Genomic DNA, 17,874 nt, shown 5'->3' with positions numbered 1-17,874 from the left:
AGGATGGGCAGCTCTGAGTTGCCTGTCAGCTGCCTCTGCCTCTTCCCCACAGGCGGGGGGCTCTCTTCAACCACCTTGCAGCCTTGGTTTCCAGCTCTTCTGCCCCCTGGCCTGGGGAACATAAGCCGGAAAGCCAAAGTGGCAACAGCTGGTAGGCTCCTAGTGATCCCAAGGAGCCACACCTGTGCCAGCCAGCACACTGCAGGGGCAGGGGCAGGAGAGGACCCTCATCACCAGCCCACCCAGGGTGGACAGAGAATTGGCATGTCATGGGGGTGTCATCCAACAGTGTAACAGCAGCAGAGCTGACACCCAGGAGGGGTGGGCTGGGCATCAGGCACCAAACCACTCAAGTCTGACAACCCCAATTCTGGATGGGATGAGAAGTCAGGAGGTAGAACAAGAAAAGGCTGGGAACAACCCAAAGTCCATCCACAGGCAGATTGATAGCAAACAAGGAATTGTTTATACCAGGATATCACACAGCAATGCAACTAGAACACAGGCATGTGATCATTACCAGAAGCAGGGTGGAATCAAACCCAATGTGTATTTTGTGGAATTCATGCATCTATGGTAAAATGGAAAGCATGGTAAGGAGCCTGCATAAAGTCAGCACAGCACTGATAACGTGGAGAGGGGACAGGGACCTTTGGGGAAGAACAAAGATGTCTCCAGAGGAGTTGGTCTGTGTTCTCATCCTCAAGGTAAGTGGTGGCTTCAAGGGTTTCCATTTTATTCTGCCTCATAGATTATATACATCACATGTATTCTTATATATGTACCAGATATCGTAATTGAACAAAATATTCCAATGGTAGAATATACGATTTTTCTCAGATGCACATGGAATACTGTAGGATAGACCATATATTAGGCCACAGAACAAGTCTCAATAAACATAACATTGAAATTATGTATATTCTCTTACGAGAAAGAATTGAAACTAGAAATCAGTAACCAAAGGAAGCTGGAAAATTCAACTGTGTGGAAATTAACACACTCAATTGGTCAAAGAAGAAATTACAAGCAAGATGGGAACTAAGTTTACAAAGATTGGGGCAGAGAACAAAATAGAAAACAATTGAATCAATGAAACCAAAAGTTGGTTCTTGGGGGGAAAAAATAAAATGGACATGCAGCCAGACAAAATTAGCAATGAAAATGACATTGCTACCAACTTTAGAGAAATAAAGATTATAAGAACACTGAATAATTATATATTCCAAAAAAAATAGATAACTTGGATGAAATGAACAATTTCCTATGAGTTACTAGAGCTGACACAAGAAGAAATAGAATATCTGAGCAGATGAATAAGAGATTGAATCAGTAATCAAAAATCTCCCAACAAATAAACTAAGTGTCCGACAGAAGAATGGTATATACAGATTTTAGTTTCCCAGCTACTAAAACATACCATACAATAGCTTGGCTTCGTGCCAGGTATCTGCTGGCTCACGGTTCATAGGCTGGAGGCTGCTTCCTTGCAGGGCTGCTGCCTTCTGACATGTTTGGGGTTCCTGGCTGGTCTGTCACATGGCAGTGCACGTGGCGCCATCTTCTCCCTTCTCTGGGGTCCATTGATATTTGGCTTCTGCTGCTCCCTGGTTTCTTTCTTGCCGTACAATATTCACGCTGCTTATGAAGGACTCTAGTAATCCAGATTAAAACCCACCCTTCAAGGGGTCATTTTACAGTGGGCTCACACCCACAGGACCAGGGGTTGGGACCTGAACATGCTGTTTGTGGGGGATGTGATTCAATCCCCAAGCAAATACAATAAATGGGATATTGCTCAGTCATTAAAAGCAAGGGAGTTCTAGGCACGCAACACCACGTGGATGAACCTCGAAGACATCAGGTTGAGTGAAATAAACCAGACACAAAGGGACAAACACTATGAGCTCATGGAGATTAGGTAATTGAAATATGCAAATTCATAGTCAGAAATTAGAATACAGTTTGCCAAGGCCAGGGTAGGGGATAGGGAAATGGAAAGTTCATCTAATGGGTACAGAATTCCTGTTTAAGGTGATGGAAAAGTTTTGGTACTGGTGGTGGTGATGGTAACACAACATGGTGAATGTAATTAATACCCCAGAATTGTCTGCTTGAAAGTGGTTAAAATGGGGAATTTTAGGCTATATATATGTCACCAGAATAATTTTTTTAAAAATCATAGACTGTACAACACAGTGAATGATGGGCTATAGTTAATAGTGTAATTATAATAATATTGTTTCATCAATTGTAGCAGAGGTACCACACTAATGCAAAATATTTATACTAAGGAAATTGTCGGATATGGGAACACTGCACTTTTTAAATGATTTTTTTTTTCTGTCAACCTACAACTTCTGTAATTTTAAAAAGTGAAGAACAGAAAACATCTCATGGTTCACACCCAGGGACTGCTGGTAGGAAAGGCCGCCCCCGTTTCTGGCGTCACAGTGGCCTCACCTTCTCCAGGACCCCGCCCCCACACAGAGTGACTCCCACTCCCCAGGGGCCTGCATCACGGGCTCTTTTGGGACTCCCCAGCACCAAGCCCACTCCCCTGCATTCCAGCTCTAGGCCTCTGCCTGGGGCCCTTCCCCTCACCCTCCCCCCAGCGCCCCCCACTTAGCTCCCCATGAAGCCCTGCTGCCACCACTACTTCCTGGCCAGGTCAAGGGCGAGGGGCCAGAGACAACGGCTTGGTCCTTGGCCACCTGCTCAAGGCGGTGTCTCATTGGCCCAGGAGCTGTTGAAACCATCTTCTATTTATTTATTTCTAAATTTACAGTTTACCTTTTGTACCTGAGGTTAGTGGCCACTGGCCTGATGCCCCTTTTTAAATTGACATACAGCAGCGAAAGGCAGATGTTAGGTTTTTTTTGTGTGTGTGTTTTTTTAAGATTTATTTTATATTTCTCTCTCCACTCTCCCTCCCACCCACCACCCCCATCATCTGCTATCTTGTGTCCATTTGCTGTGTGTTCTTCTGTGTCTACTTGCATTCTCCGGGTACTGGGAATCTGTGTCTCCTTTTGTTCCATCATCTTACTGCATCAGCTCTCCATGTGTGCGGCACCACTCCCGGGCAGGCTGTGCTTTTTTTGCATGGGGGCGGCTCTCCCTGTGGGGCGCACGCCTTGCATGTGGGGCTCCCCTACGCGGGGGACACCCCTGCATGGCATGGCACTGCGCATGGGCCAGCTCCACACAGGCCAGATGGCCCTGGGTTCAAACCCTGGACCTCCCATGTGGTAGGCAGACGCTCTATCAGTTGAGCCACATCCGCTTCCCAGATGTTAGGTTTTGATAAATGTAGTCACCTGCGTAGCCGCCACGGCAATCAGGACCCTAACTTCCAACGCGCCTTCCCTGTGGATCCCAGTCCCCCCACACGGGTTATCGTCATTGTAGGCCCCGTCCCCTTCTCTAAGCTGCCCCTGCCTTAAAGCTGGCAGAGCTGTATCTTCCTCTGACCATCGCTGGTCTTGTTTCTTCTCTCTCAGTTATGGTCCAGTGGGGGGTTCACAGACCCTCCTCCCCAGCCTCCAGTGCCCCACCTCATCTGGCCAGCCCCCAACCGCTCAGGGAGACAGGGCTCAAGACAAGCGTCCAGAAGGGGCCCGGGGGCCCGGGTGGGGCTTCCTCCAGGAAGAGCTTTCTGCCTCAGCCTGCCTCTCCCACCAGCTTCTGCCAAGGAGGTGGAGCCCGGAGCTCCTCGGCCTCATTTCCCACGGATTCACCACGGAAAAGGCGCTTCCCGCATTTTCTGGGGCCAAAGTAAAAACCCCAGGAAGGGGCTCTGGTCGGTCCCACTCAGCAGGGCCACCCACACGGCAAGCATGGGGCCAGGAGGCCTTCCCAAAAGGAGGGGAGAGCAGCCAGCAGCAGTGGGGGCGCGTTATCGGGGGTAACCAGCAGCGCCGGCACGTTTGCGATGGTGGCTGAAAGGACGAGTTCAGGGGGGTGTACATCACCAGAAGGAAAATGAAAGGGGGGTAACAGGAAACAGTACACTGAATGTGGGACCTCGCACCGGAAAGCAGACCCTCAGCCACTGAAGAGTAATCTTTTAATATTTTCCATCAGTTGTAACAAAGGAACCACACCCAAGCTCAGCGTCAACAGCAGAGGGTATGGGGGTAGGGGGGTTTTCTTTTGGGAGCAATGAAAAGGTTCTAAAACTGATTGTGGTGATGAATGCACAAGTCTGTGATGATCATGAAAGCCATGGATTGTGCACTTTGGATGGATTATACGGTGTGTTAATAAAATGGCTTTAAACAAAAAGAGCCCAGCCCCTGCTTCCTCCTCGCTCCTCAGGCCTCCCTCACCTGGGCCCTCCACGTCTTCCCTCTTCACCGACCACCAAAGCTCGGCTTGGGCTGATGGCCACTACCCGGGGATGCCCTCAGTTTCCCCAGTGAGCATGCCCCTGCGGCATTCCCCTCGCCGGCACTGCTGTCCTACCGCATCGCACTGATGAATTCAACAGTGTGGGGGCAGTTTCCCAACTTATTAAAAGAATGTTCAGGGAAGCGGACTTGGCCCAGTGGTTGGGGCGTCCGCCTACCACATGGGAGGTCCACGGCTCAAACCCCGGGCCTCCTTGACCCGTGTGGAGCTGGCCCGTGCGCAGTGCTGATGCGCGCAAGGAGTGCCATGCCACACAGGGGTGTCCCCCGCATAGGGGAGCCCCACGCGCAAGGAGTGCACCCCGTAAGGAGAGCCGTCCAGCGCGAAAGGAAGTGCAGCCTGCCCAGGAATGGCGCCACACACACGGAAAGCTGACACACAAGATGACGCAACAAAAAGAAGCACAGATTCCCGTGCCGCTCACAACAGAAGCGGACAAAGAAGAAGACGCAGCAAACAGACACAGAGAACAGACAACTGGGGCGGGAGAGGTGGGAACAGAAGAGAAATAAAATAAATTAAAAAGAAAAAAGAAAAAAAAAGAATGTTCAAGCCTCGGTGAAGTTAAATGAATGGTACAGGGACATTCGTGTGGCCTTCAGGACATCAGTCACTAACCTTTTGCAGCGTTTTGTGGCTCTCTTGCTTTCTCCATAAAGATTATACACACACACTCATGCCTTCTGCTTTTTATTTTTTAATTATTTTTTTATTGTTGCAGGGCATTTGAAAATAAATTGCAGGCATAATAAACACTGCATCTCTAGCTACTTCAGCACACATCTCAGAGAAGGAAGGATATGCTCTCTCATATAACCACATCATCATTATCACACCGAAGCAAACGAACAATCATTCCATGACTTTGCCTATTAGAGGCCGTTTTCCTTATTGCCCTACGTTTATTTATTTAGTTACCTGGGCTGGGGATCAAACCCTGGACCTCATATGTGGGAAGCAGGCACTCAAACTCTGAGCCACATCAGCTCCCCTGAGTCGGCTTTTTCATTTGTTAGCTTGTTGGTTTGCTTTTGTTTGTTTTTAGGAGGCACCAGGAACTGAACCCATGACCTTCCATGTGGAAGCAGGTGCCCAACCGCTTAAGCCATGTCCGCTCCCCTAAAATGTCTTTTGAAACTCTTTTTTTGTCACTCCAGGTTACAGTCAACTTTTATACTTTATATTTATACCTCTTTAAACTCTCTTTTTTCTTCTTTTTAAAAATAACTTGTTTTTTTTAAATTAAAGCAGTTGTAGGGAAGCGGACTTGGCTCCATGGATAGAGTGTCCGTCTATCATACGGGAGGTCTGCGGTTCAAACCCCGGGCCTCCTTGACCCGTGTGGAGCTGGCCCATGCGCAGTGCTGATGCGCGCAAGGAGTGCCCTGCCACGCAGGGGTGTCCCCCACGTAGGGAAGCCCCACGTGCAAGGAGTGTGCCCTGCAAGGAGAGCCACCCCGCACAAAAAAAGTGCAGCTTGCCCAGAGTGGCGCCACACACAAGGAGAGCTGACACGACAAGATGACACAACAAAAAGAGAAAAAAGAGACACAGATTCCTGGGCAGCTGACAAGCATAGAAACGGGCACAGAAACGGGAAATAAATATAAAAATAAATAAAAACAGTTGTAGGTTTACAGAAAAATTATGGAGAAGGAACAGACTTCCCATATGCACCCACACCCACCCACCCACCCACACAATTTCCCCATAATTAACATTTTACGTTAGTATGGTGCTTTTGTGATAACTGATGAACCAACATTATTACAATTATATTATGTATAGTCCATGGTTTAAAGTAGGATTCACTCTTTGTATTGTACGGTTCTATGGTTGTGGTTTTTTGTTTTGTTCTTTATTCTGGTTGACACATACACAACCTAAAATTTCCCATTTTAACCACTTTCAAACAGGTAATTCAGTGGTGTGAATTACGTCCACAATGGTATGTTACCATCACCACCACAATTTTTCCATCCCTCCAATCTTTAGTCTCTTCCAACCTAGAACAGTCCTTTCCATGGTCTTTTTTTTGTTTTCCCCATTCCACTGGATTTTTGGAAGAGTTCAGATAAGCCAGCTCACTGAATGCCCCACATCTGGAGTCACCTGGATGTTCCCTCTTGGTGTACTTTCCTTATTTATTCCCCTCTCCCCTGTATTTCCTATAACCTGGAAGGTAGGTCGATCTAGAGCTTGATTGAACATTCTTGGCAAGAGGATATTGTTATTTTTTTAAACTGTTTTCCCTGCTAGACTGTATGTTCCGTAAGTGTGGGAGCTGGTTCTCTCCTGTGCACTGATACATTCCAGTGCCTGGTCAATATTTGCCAAACAAACCACCCACGGATGAACGGAAGAAAGGCCTGTGAATGAAGTAGCCCTTGGGGAAGTGCATCTGGCCTGGGCACGGCTCTCCTCGGAACACTGTTGTCTACCCACTGACCAAGCACTTATCCTGGTCGTGGTGAGTCACCTTTTTTGTGTCTGTGCTTTGTCTCCTCCAGTTAGCCTGTGAATGTCCTTGCAGAGCCTGGCATAGGGCGAGCAGAAGGTGTCCAATGAAGAGCTGCTGGTTTGATTAAGTTTGGCTGTCTGTCCACAATAAGGATGGGTGATGGAGTAAGAGTTGGTGGTCCTTGGGGTCACAGATATCTCACTACCCACTGTGGGAAGAATTCTCTAGCACGGAGTGGCCGAGGCTGCCAGGCATCCACCCAAATATCTGTTCTCACCCTCTGTTTTAGCAGTAATGTTAGCCTGAGGTTTTCTTATTTTTTTATATTGTGGTAACATATATCCAGCATAGCATATCCAAGGATGCATTGCACAGCGCTGCTGACACAGTGTTGTGCCACCGTCCCTGCTGAGAACTCTGAGTTTTAACTGGGCATGTAGCCAAGCCAGGGAAAACACCTCCATTCCCAGTTTCCTCTGCGGCTCACGTTCCAGGTACTGGGATGTCAGTGGGCGTGGGCCGGCTTCCAAGGCATCTCTTTAAGAGAAGGCTAGGCTTTTCTTTGGGCTTCTGCTTCCCACTGCCTGGAACACGGGTGTAACAGAACTTGGCCATGAGGGGGAAGCCAGACGTTGAGGATGGTGGCCCAGAAAGGTGAGAAGAACCCATGTTGCGGAACCATGACGCTGGCCGGGACTCAGCAGCTCCAGGCCTCTCCAACGGAAGGAAAGGAAACGTCCGTATGTTTTGTGTTTTCTGTCTTAAGGCCAAACCCCATCCTGACCAATGCTGGCCAGGACCACGGGGCTTGGCAGGCAAAGGAAGAGGTTTCTGAAGTCTTGGGGCTTCCGCTCCTTAAGCCAACCTGCTCTTCCAGTTTCTCTTTGCAGGGAGATCTGGAGTTTGTCATACTCTTCTGGGCACGCCCTTTTCTTTTCTCCCAACTTTGCCTGCAAGAGCCCAAAGAAAGAACCGCGAGGCCACCCATCCACAGCGGTGTCAACCTTCACCTTGCAGCCAAGGGTCGCATCTAACCTTGGGTTTCTTGCGACCGGAGGTGGGACCGCTGCTGCTTTATAGTGCAGTAAGATATTTTTAATTTTAAAATTAATACATGCTCGTGTTAAAAAAAAAATCAGCCTAGAAAGGTGGATTGTAAGAAGTGTCCTTGTGTGGTCTTTCAGAAATGCTGCATGTGCATGTAAGTCTGAAAAGACACTTGCTGCTCCTGTGGTGCCCCGTGGACCCCCAGTGTGGGACGGTGGCTGTTCCCCCGTGACAGCCGTGAGCAGGCACCTGGCCCGCACCCAGAGGCCAGCTAGGAGGACGAGCGGTGGCAGGGGCAGAAGAGAGCCCAGCATCTGGTGATGGCTTCCTTCCCGGGTGAGTCATTCCCGAGCTACGTGGGGCCATGCTGAGGTTCCCGTGATCCTCGCCCATTTTCTCAACCGGATTCCCATTGAACTTGTGAGCCTCGGGGAGCCTTCCAACAAATTCCTTTTGTGCCTAAGTGAGTTAGAGTTGGCTTCTATTGATTGCAACCAAAATTCTTGGTTGGAACAGGAACAATCATCTTTGCGAAGTAACACATGGACTTTGGTTCTGGTCACAAGAGAGCAGCTGGTATCAAACTTACCCTCCAGCCAAAACCGAACTTACGGAACAAAAGCTTTCAGGCTTTTGCCTGGAGTTGTGCACTTTGGGGGCCCCACGTTCACCCCCAACCACAGGGCCCAACCAGTGGCTGCAAATGGACCCCATGCAGAGAGGCTGTCTCGCTGGATAGAGGAAACGTCAAGTGCAGGGCTGCTAAGGCAACTGGGGTTTGGGGATCGGGGCCCCAGAGGAGAGGCACAGAGAAGCCCCCATGTGGGGAGCTGTTCCTTTGGGTGTTTGGCTGTCCCTTCAGCTGCCCGTGTGTGGGGTGCCAGGTCAGCTTCACAGGTTGTGGCCTGAGCACCTAGGCCCCTGCCCTCAGGAGGACCCCGCATGTGGTATAATGCTCTGCCGTTGCCGTGGTGGAACTCTTGAAACTTCTGAACAAGGCACCCCACAGTTTATGCGGCTGGTCCTGGCAGGAGGAGACAAGGGGGCTAGCGGACACCAGCTCTTGGGGGGGCAGGGTGCTGAGAGGTAAGCAGAGACTTCAGAGGGGCACAGTGCTGGGGAGAGGCTGGCATTCTGGCCTGGCCTGAGGCCAGAGCCGGGTGGCTACCCCAGGCATTTGATTGAAACCTCAGAAAGAAGAGCAGGGTCCATACACCAGTCAGAGCTCTGCCAAGAAAGAACCAACAGGATGTGTCTTAATCCGTCTGTCAAGAGATCTATTTTCAGGAATCGGCTCACTCAGTTGGAGGGATGGACAGTCTGAAATTGTCGGTCAGGCTGGAGGCTCAAAACAAACACAAGAGCCGAGTGCATGGTATAGAGGCAGCATTTCTTCTTCTCTGGGAATCTCGGTTAGCTCTTGAGGCCTTCAACTGAGCGATGAGGCCCACCCGCATTCTGGAGGGCAATCTACTTAAAGTCAGCCGACTGTGGATGTTCATCCCATCTACAAAACACCTGCACAGCAAACATGTAGACCGGTGTTTGACCAAACCACTGGACCCCAAAACCTAGCCAAGTAGACACGTGGAAGTGGCCATCACAGACCACGTCACAGCAATCCCAGGAGAAAGGCAGCCTCTTCTCCAAAATTTTCGGCAAAAGACGTGGGAAAGAGCACAGGGGCCAGATTTGGGTTTTGAGCCCGTCCTGAATGAAACAGTATGGTTTTACCAGACAGAGTAGAGGAACTGCCCAATCGGAGAGTTGGGAAGGGGCCAGCTCCTCCCTAAATACTTACACAGACTGACTGGGCAGGGGATTCTCCAAAAGGGCTTAGGGTGCAAGGAAGCTAATCTTGTGAAAAGAACAGATATCCACCATCCACATTATCCAGGAACTCTCTGTTTTTGTCTAAGTCAAAAATCTTAGACACGTCGCCATTGGTGCAAGATCGTCCACGCCTTCTGTCTCTTGTGCTCACTCTCTGAGTCTCATCACAGCCTTTGGGAGAGGGATGCCCTATCTTAGCCCGAGAGCCCTCAGGGATCTGGAGGGAGAGGGAGGGTGTAAGGGACTCACCCGTCATTTTATTGAATGAACAACAGCTTGGAAATGTGGAAAAAGTCTGGCAAGGCGGCGGCCCAGGTTCCTCCTCTCCCCCCTCCGACAGCCCGTCTTCTCGTCCAGCCTGCCCAGGCCACACTTATGCTCTTGGCCTGAGACTGAGGCTTCGTGGTTAGTTGGTAACGGGGGAGAGGCATGGGTCCCCAGTGGGAGTCAGGCTGGACTGAGAAGGGAAGGGGCCTGTAGCAGTCTGATATGGGTATGAATTCCAAAGATAGATATTGGATTATGTTTGTAATCCGGGCTGTACCTGGGCATGACGAAGTTATGATTAGGGCTTTGATTGGGCCACATCATTAGGGCATTGAGTCCCCACCTGCAAGGGGTGATAAAAGGCATGGCAAAGGACAGAGTTGAGGGGTTTTGATGTTGGAGTTTTGATGTTGGAGTTTGATGCTGGAGCCCTGGGAAGTAAGCTCCCAGAGGAAAGAGAAGCAAGCCCCAGGAAGAGAGGAACCCTGAGCCCAGGAAGAAGGAAGCTCTGGGAACAGAGGAACCCTGAGCCCAGGAAGAAGCAAGGCCCTGGAAGAGAGGAACCCAGGAAGCCTGAACTCTCGCAGACATTGGCAGCATCTTGCTCCAACACATGAAAATAGACTTGGGTGATGGAAGTAACTTATGCTTTATGGCCTGGGATCTGTAAGCTCCTACTCCAAATAAATACCCTTCATAAAAACCAACCAATTTCTGGTATTTTGCATCAGCACCCCTTCGGCTGACTAATACTGTGCAGACCACCACGGAAGCCCTCCTTGGCACACGGACTCCTTGGCTTTGCTCCGTCCCAGGTCGGCAAAGGGTTACCCTTCACACCAAAATGCAGGGAAATGAGAGCTCACCCTTGGAGCGGGAGGTGTGAGCCAGGAGTCTGCTGATTCTGCCGAGGGTCTGGCTGACGATGGTTGGGCGGGGTATACCGACCCGGAGGCCCACGCCAGGAAGGAGCCCCAGCCCAAGGGAAGGGCCAGGCAGCTTTGCATTGAGTCTGTGAGCCTTGTCTGAGGATCTTCAGCCCCGGTTAGCTAGCAAGTAAGACGGAGCTCGCGGGTCCAGCACCCTTAAATGAATGACATGAAGCAGGGGGAGAGGGCAGGAGAGAGGCCGGAGCAGGGAGAGCCATGCATGCCACGCCTGGCATCTGTGCCCAAGCCTCAGCCTTTAAGGAGTGGGTGTGCCCGAAGGACACCCCTCAAGGGCCTGGGTCTTGTGCGGGAGCACATGGCCCCTCTGGAACTCCAGGGAAGGTTCAGACACAGAGACCTGGGCTCTGGATCAGGTTGACCAGATGACATCCCCACTCGATTTCACTGTCCCAGCAACCCAGATACACTCTCCTGACCCCTGGGGGTCCCCGTGGTTCCCTGGGGAGCACTGGCTCAGTTTCTCTCAGGACCCCGCCCTCTGCAGAGCTGCGAGCCAGTCTGCACTCCTGCGCACCTTCAAAGGCCACCACATGGGGCCAGACCCTGCTCGCAGGACCTGCCCCATGGCACGACCGAGGGGCTCCTCCTTCCTGAACGGCGGCCTCCAGCCTCCTGACCAGTTCCCGGCGTTGTCTTCCACAGTTATCAGCTTTGTCTTTTAGGGCAGTTGTAGGTTTACAGAAAAATTAAGCAGAAAGTAGAGTGCCCGTAAACACTCCAACCCACCCCCCCGTTTTCCTATTATTAGCATTTTTGATGAGTGGGGCACATTTATTACAGTTGATGAACCAATATTATTGGAATTATGTTATTTGATCATATTTTACATTAGGCTTTGCTCTGTGTTACACGGTTCTATGGTTATTGGCTTTTTGTTTTAATTTTTTTCTTTCCCTCCCCCTCTCCCGCCCTTGCTGTCTGTGTCCATTTGCCGTGTGATCTCTGTATCTATTTCTCTTTTTGTCTTCTCTTTTTTAGGATTCGATCCTGGGGACCTCTGATGTGGAGAGAGGTTCCCTCAATTGTGCCACTTCCGTTCCTGGTCTCTGCTGCGCTTCACCTTGACTCTCCCCTTCATCTCTCTTTTGTTGCGTCATCATCTGGCTGCATGACTCACTTGCACAGGCACTGGCTCACCGTGAGGGCACTCAGCTTGCTGCACGGGCACTCAGCGCGCCACCCAGGCAGTGGCTCGCCACCAGGCATGTTTTCTCTTCTTTTTCACCAGGAGTCCCCAGGGATTGAACCTGGGTCCTCCCATATGGTAAGCAGAGGTCTTATCACTTGAGCCGTGTCTCCCTCCCAGTTTTGTTTTTTCAAATTTTTATTGTGATAACATATATATAACATAAAATTCCCATTTTATTTTATTTTTTAAATTTTAAAAAATAGTGTGAGAAAAGTTCCCATTTTAATGACTTTCAAGTATGCAATTTATTGGCTTTGATTACACTCTCAATGTTGATGTTACCAACTTTGGTCAAGCAGTGATGCCCCTGCTCACTCCTTCATCAACACACGTGTTTAATTTCACTAATAACCAAAGAAATGCAAGACAGGAGAACGTTGTAATAGCAGCATCACGGTATGTGTAAAAAACGATGGAAAGGGGGGAAAATTACACCCCTGAATGCAAGTGAGATGGAACATTCCGATTTTTCTGATAATGATACTTTAGTCTACTCATGTAAAAAAGTTCTACTCACCAGTCTAAATTCTGTGCATTTATCCAAAATGGAATTTAAAATCATGTGCACAAATATTTCACCACACTCGTATATTTTGAACTGAGGCAAAATTTCTCCCCAGTTTTTAATTTTAATTTCAAATCTGTAGGAAAGTTGAAAGAGTAGTTCAGTAAACACCAATACACCCTTCACCTAGATTTGCCAGCCACGCAGATACTGCCCAGACGGTGTGAAGAAGGCTCGGTTTGCTTTGAGGGCTATTGCTCCACGTTAGTGTGGCCGAAGAACGAACTGTTCAACAATTCTTTCGTGTGCTTTTCATTTCTTTGATTCTTGTGCTCTCCATGGGCAGAGACCAGCCAACTTGGCTGTGAGGAGAAGCTTGCAGACACTACTGCTTTAGAGGCAACGTCCACCTGCCCCTCCACTCCCAGTGCCTTCCCCTGAGATCTTCTCGAGCTTCTCAGGCCGACCAGCAGAAGCGGGTGGAGAGAGACGGCCCGCCACCCGGCCAGAAGCACCTGCCGTGGCCAGTGGCTGCTTCTGAGGTTTCCACTCCAGGTGCACAAAAAAATACCCTCGCCCTTTCTCTCTGTCTGATTGTGGCAGCCTAGATTTCATGGGGAATACAGGAAATACGAAAAACCTGGGGAAGGGAGGGAACATTTTTGCAACTCAGAAATAAGCTTCTAAACAATGAAGTGTTTTTACTCCACAAAAGGAAACTTCAAGTTTGAATTCACATGGGAAAAAAAAGTATTCAGCCACCTACAGACTGAAATGAAAATTAAAATTATTTTATGAGTGGATGTTTTTTGTTCTTTTTTTTCTAACAAATGAATTTTATTGATACATATTAATAAAGTATGAATCCATCCAAAGTGTACGATCAGTGGTATTTGGTATAATCACATAGCTGTGCATTCCTCGCTTCAATCATTATTAGAGCAATTTCATTATTCCAAGAAGAATTTTTAAAAACCAAAAATCAGACAAATCAACAAAAACCTTCATCACCTAAGAGTGGATATTTTATGAAGTAAATAGTTCTACTAGTTAGAATGGCAAAGTTCTGAAACATGTTCATGTGGAATTTTAAGTGTTGCTTAAAAATTAAAAAAGAAAAAAAAAAGAACATTGTGGCAAGTGGGCAATTGCTCAGAAGTTCCTGTACTAAAAGAAATCACTTGAAATCATCTGGTTGGTTTATTTGTTTCACAAGATTCTTTTCTTCCTGGTTTCTCATTAGGGGGAAAATAACAAATTTAAAAAGCGACTCTAGCCTGAAACACATTGTTTGCTTGTGAACAAAAGTCTCTCATCTTCTTTATCTGCACATTGTTAAAATTTGGGAAGCAGATGTGGCTCAAGCAGTCGAGCACCTGCTTCCCACATGGGAGGTCCCAGGTTGGGTCCCAAGTGCCTCTTTTTTTTTTAAAGATTTATTTTATTAATTTATTTCTCCCCAATCCCTCATTGTTTTGCACTTGCTGTGCCTGTTCATCTTCCTTGTTCCTTTACGAGGCACTGGGAGTTGAACCCAGGACCTCCGGTGTGGGAGGGAGGTGTCCAGTCATTTGCGCCACCTCCACTCCCAGGTTTGTTGTGTCTCTCGTGTTTTTCCTCTCCACTTCTCTTGTTGTGTCATCTTGCTGCTTCAGCTCGCTATGCCTGCCAGTCATATCAGCTCGCTGTCTTCTTTAGGAGGCACTGGAATCCGAACCAGCAAGCGCCCATGTGGTAGGCGGGAGCCCAGTCACCTGCGCCATATCCCCTTTCCCCAAGTGCCTCTTAAAGAAAAACAACAACAATAACAAGCAAAACAAACAAAGAAACGGACTCACGGGAGCCGATGGGGCTTAGTGTGGTCGAGTGCTGGCTTCCCACATATGAGGTTCTGGGTTCAATCCCCAAACAAACAAAAAATCTCCCAACAGTAAAAACTGTAGGAAGTTAACATTTTTCTTTCATATTCCTATAATTCTCCAAAAGTATTAAAATTACTTTGTCTATGTTTGGGTGATTTTTTAAACAAATGCATTTAGCTACATCATAGCTACATCAGAAATAAATTGACTTGACCATTAGGCTTTGTAGAATAGGGAGAAAATAGTTCATTGACTGTTTTTGTAGAGACACTAAGAAGGAAGGTATTAATTGCTCCCAATTTTATATGATAGGCCCTAAGTTTATGAAAGTGCTACTTTTAATTTCGTGAGTAATAGCCTCTTGAGTAATAAAAGAAATCATAAAATACTAATTGTGGTTCATGCTATTTTAAAACTAAAAGTTTCAGTTCTGGATCTTTTTCACACTGAGTCATTTTAAAAAGTCAAGGTTTGATTGCCCTGCAGTTTGTCTTTTTGTCCTTGGTTATTCTGCAGGCAGCAGGTGAGTGCTCATCCTTCTGCTAGGCTTTGCCTTGGTGCTGTCCCACCTGTGGTGGTGAGATGTAAATGAAATCAGGAGGAAATTAGGGATAGGGTGGTTATCCATAGAGGAAACTATTTTACCTAAATTTTTTTTTTTTGAGGTACTGGGGCAGGACTGAACCTGGGGCCTCCTATGTGAGAGGCAGGCGTGCGGCGGCTTGCTCGGTCGGTAGAGGTGGGGTCTGGCTGCGGACGAGGGGTCGGTCCAGCTCTGGACGAGGGGTCGGTCCCGCTTGGGATGAGGGGTCGGTCCCACTTGGGATGAGGGGTCGGTCCCACTTGGGACGAGGGGTCGGTCCGGCAGCAGACGAGGGGTCGGTCTCACAGGGGTTGCGCGGTTCGGCTGACGGGGTCGCCCGGCGAAGCCGGCGACGAGGGGGTCGCCCGGAGAAGCCGGCGACGAACTGGGGACAAGGGAGGCCAGGCCCTTGTCGGGGGCTCTCAGGACTGGAGGGCGCACGGCAGAAGAACTGCTGTGGAGACAAGGTAAACACGCAAGTCCACTTTACTGAGGGAGAGGCAACAGTTTTATAGGGGCTGGGGAAGGCTGATTGGTCGAAGCTACGCCCTGTTCTGATTGGTTGCCGGCGAAAAGTCAGTGGGCGGTACTGGACGGGGGAGGGGTGGTGGTTAGGGATTGGCTGTCGCTGTTGCTGGGGGAAGGGGCAGGGTTTAGGGATTGGTGGCTGCTGTTGCTGGGGTGGAGGGCAGACTTGAGTTTCCTGCCCACGCCTGGCTGTTGCTGCTGTCAGGGGGAGGGAAAAGGGCAGACTGGATTTTTCCGCCCACGCCTGGCTGTTGCTGCTGTCGGGGGAGGGGAAAAGGGCAGACTGGAATTTTCCGCCCTGCTCCTGCGCAGGGAGAAAGAAGAAGAAGGGTGCCGCCCCACAGGCATCGTGTGGCGCCATCCGGGAGAAGGGGCGGCCGCGGAAGCATGGCTGCCGAGAAGGGGAGACCCGAGGGCACTCTGCGCCCATGCCGAGCTCCCTTCAGGGGAGTCCGACCAGCCACCCTATTATGGGGGCAGCGGCTTGGCTTGCCGCGGCCGCTCCCCCGCCAGGCCAGCAAACCACACTTCAGCCTGAGGGGTGACCGCACAGGTGCCCAACTGCTTGAGACACACCCATTAATGGTGTTCATTAATGGGAATCTCATGAAATAGAATTTATCAAAACTCTTACGCACTTAGGTCACAAACCTTTAGCAGGATTACAGTGGGTAATCACTGTTTGGTCATCTGTTATACATCTTGATTACGATTTTTTTTTTAAGATTTATTTTCCCCACTTTCCCTCCCCCTCCCCCCTCCCCCCCTCTTATTTGCTGTCTGTGTCCATTCATTGTGTAATCTTCTGTATCAATTTCTCTTTTTGTCGTCTCTTCTTGTCTTTCTCCTTTAGGATTCACTGGGATTCTATTCTCGGGACCCCTGATGTGGAGAGAGGTCCCCTGTCAATTTTGCCACCTCAGTTCCTGGTCTCTGCTGCACTGCACCTTGACTCTCCCCTGTGTCTCTCTTTTGTTGCATCATCTTGCTGTGTGACTCATTTGTGCAGGCACTGGCTCACCATGCGGGCCCTGGTTCGCTGTGCAGGCACACTTTCTCCTTTTCTTTTTCACCAGGAGGCCCCAAAGATCGAACCTGGGTCCTCCCATATGGTAGGCGGAAGTCCTATCTCTTGAGCCACATCTACTTCCCCCGATTTTGAAGTTTGAAAAAACAAATTTCCACCAACCATGCTAAAAGAAGATTGAATTCTTTTTCTTTTCTCTCTGTAGAAAGTGATACTACAAAATCTTAATCGAAAGAAGATGTGATCAAAGAATATTCACCCCCAAAATGCAGGGGAAAAGTATTAGGAAAATGTTTCAGGCAGTTTGTTCATAAAAATATTATGCTGTGAAGCAGATATGGCTCAAGCAATTGAGCTCCTGCCTACCATGTGGGAGGTTCCAGGTTCAGTCCCAGGGCCTCCCGGAGAAGACGAGCAAGACAGCGAGCTGGTGCAATGAGCTGGCATGTTGAGCTGATGCAACAAGATGACACAGCAAGGAGACACAAAGAGGAAACACAACGAGAGAGACACCAAAGCAGGAGAGGAAGTGGCTCACGTAGTTGAGCCCCTCTCTCCCACATGGAAGATACCAGGTGTGGTTTCTGGTGCCTCCTAAAGAGAAGACGAGCAGACACAGAGAGCACACAGCAGACAGGAAGCGCAAACAATGGCGGGGGGAGGGGCGGCGATGAATAAATAAAATAAATCTTTAAAAAGAATTATTTTATTTTCCTGGTTTGGGGGATCTTTTCGCTCTTTGCTAGAATTTTTAAATTTGCGATTTATGGTGATTTGTCTTCCTCTCCTAAATAAAATCGATGTCCTTAAATTAGATTCTGTAACTTTCTGTGCTTTTTTAAAAGAGGGCTCCAGATTTCTCAAACTTGCCCCTGCCGGGCAGCCTGCCATGGAGATGGCCGAGCCCGCCATGGAGAAGGCCGAGTCCACGGCGCAGCCAAGATGCGCTGCTGGCTGCGGGCGTGGTGAGCCTCGGTGTTGGCCGGCCAAGGGCCACGTGGCCACGTGGGTGAGTGGGGAGCAGGGCAGGGAGGGGCCTGCATGGGGCTCCTGGCTCTGGGGATGGCCGGAAGACAGCCTGGGTGAGGAGGGCAGCTGTGGCTCACCCTGCCTCAGCTCTGTCGACCCCCTCCGCCTCTGGCAAGCAGGTCCTTGAGACACAAACAGCAGTGACACCGGGCGGGAGTGCAGGGGGGGACAGGTGGATCA

General features: G+C 49.2%; 1 protein-coding gene and 1 long non-coding RNA gene across 2 annotated transcripts in view; one reads left to right on the top strand and one right to left on the bottom strand.

The window, feature by feature from the left end:
* TMED4 (transmembrane p24 trafficking protein 4) overlaps nucleotides 1-17,874 on the bottom strand; it is a 211,472-nt gene that overhangs the window by 171,364 nt on the left and 22,234 nt on the right. The gene's annotated exons all lie outside the window — the stretch shown is intronic.
* Nucleotides 6,769-13,527, top strand: LOC139438917 (uncharacterized). Its single transcript, XR_011648746.1, has 4 exons — nucleotides 6,769-6,883; nucleotides 7,752-7,958; nucleotides 8,059-8,257; nucleotides 11,950-13,527. It is a non-coding gene; the product is annotated as an uncharacterized lncRNA (long non-coding RNA).

The sequence above is a fragment of the Dasypus novemcinctus genome, chromosome 5, assembly GCF_030445035.2.
Source record: "Dasypus novemcinctus isolate mDasNov1 chromosome 5, mDasNov1.1.hap2, whole genome shotgun sequence".
Classification (NCBI taxonomy): Eukaryota; Metazoa; Chordata; class Mammalia; order Cingulata; family Dasypodidae; genus Dasypus; species Dasypus novemcinctus.
The sequence above is the reverse complement of the archived record's forward strand: the minus strand, read 5'-3'. Positions and strand labels throughout refer to the sequence as shown.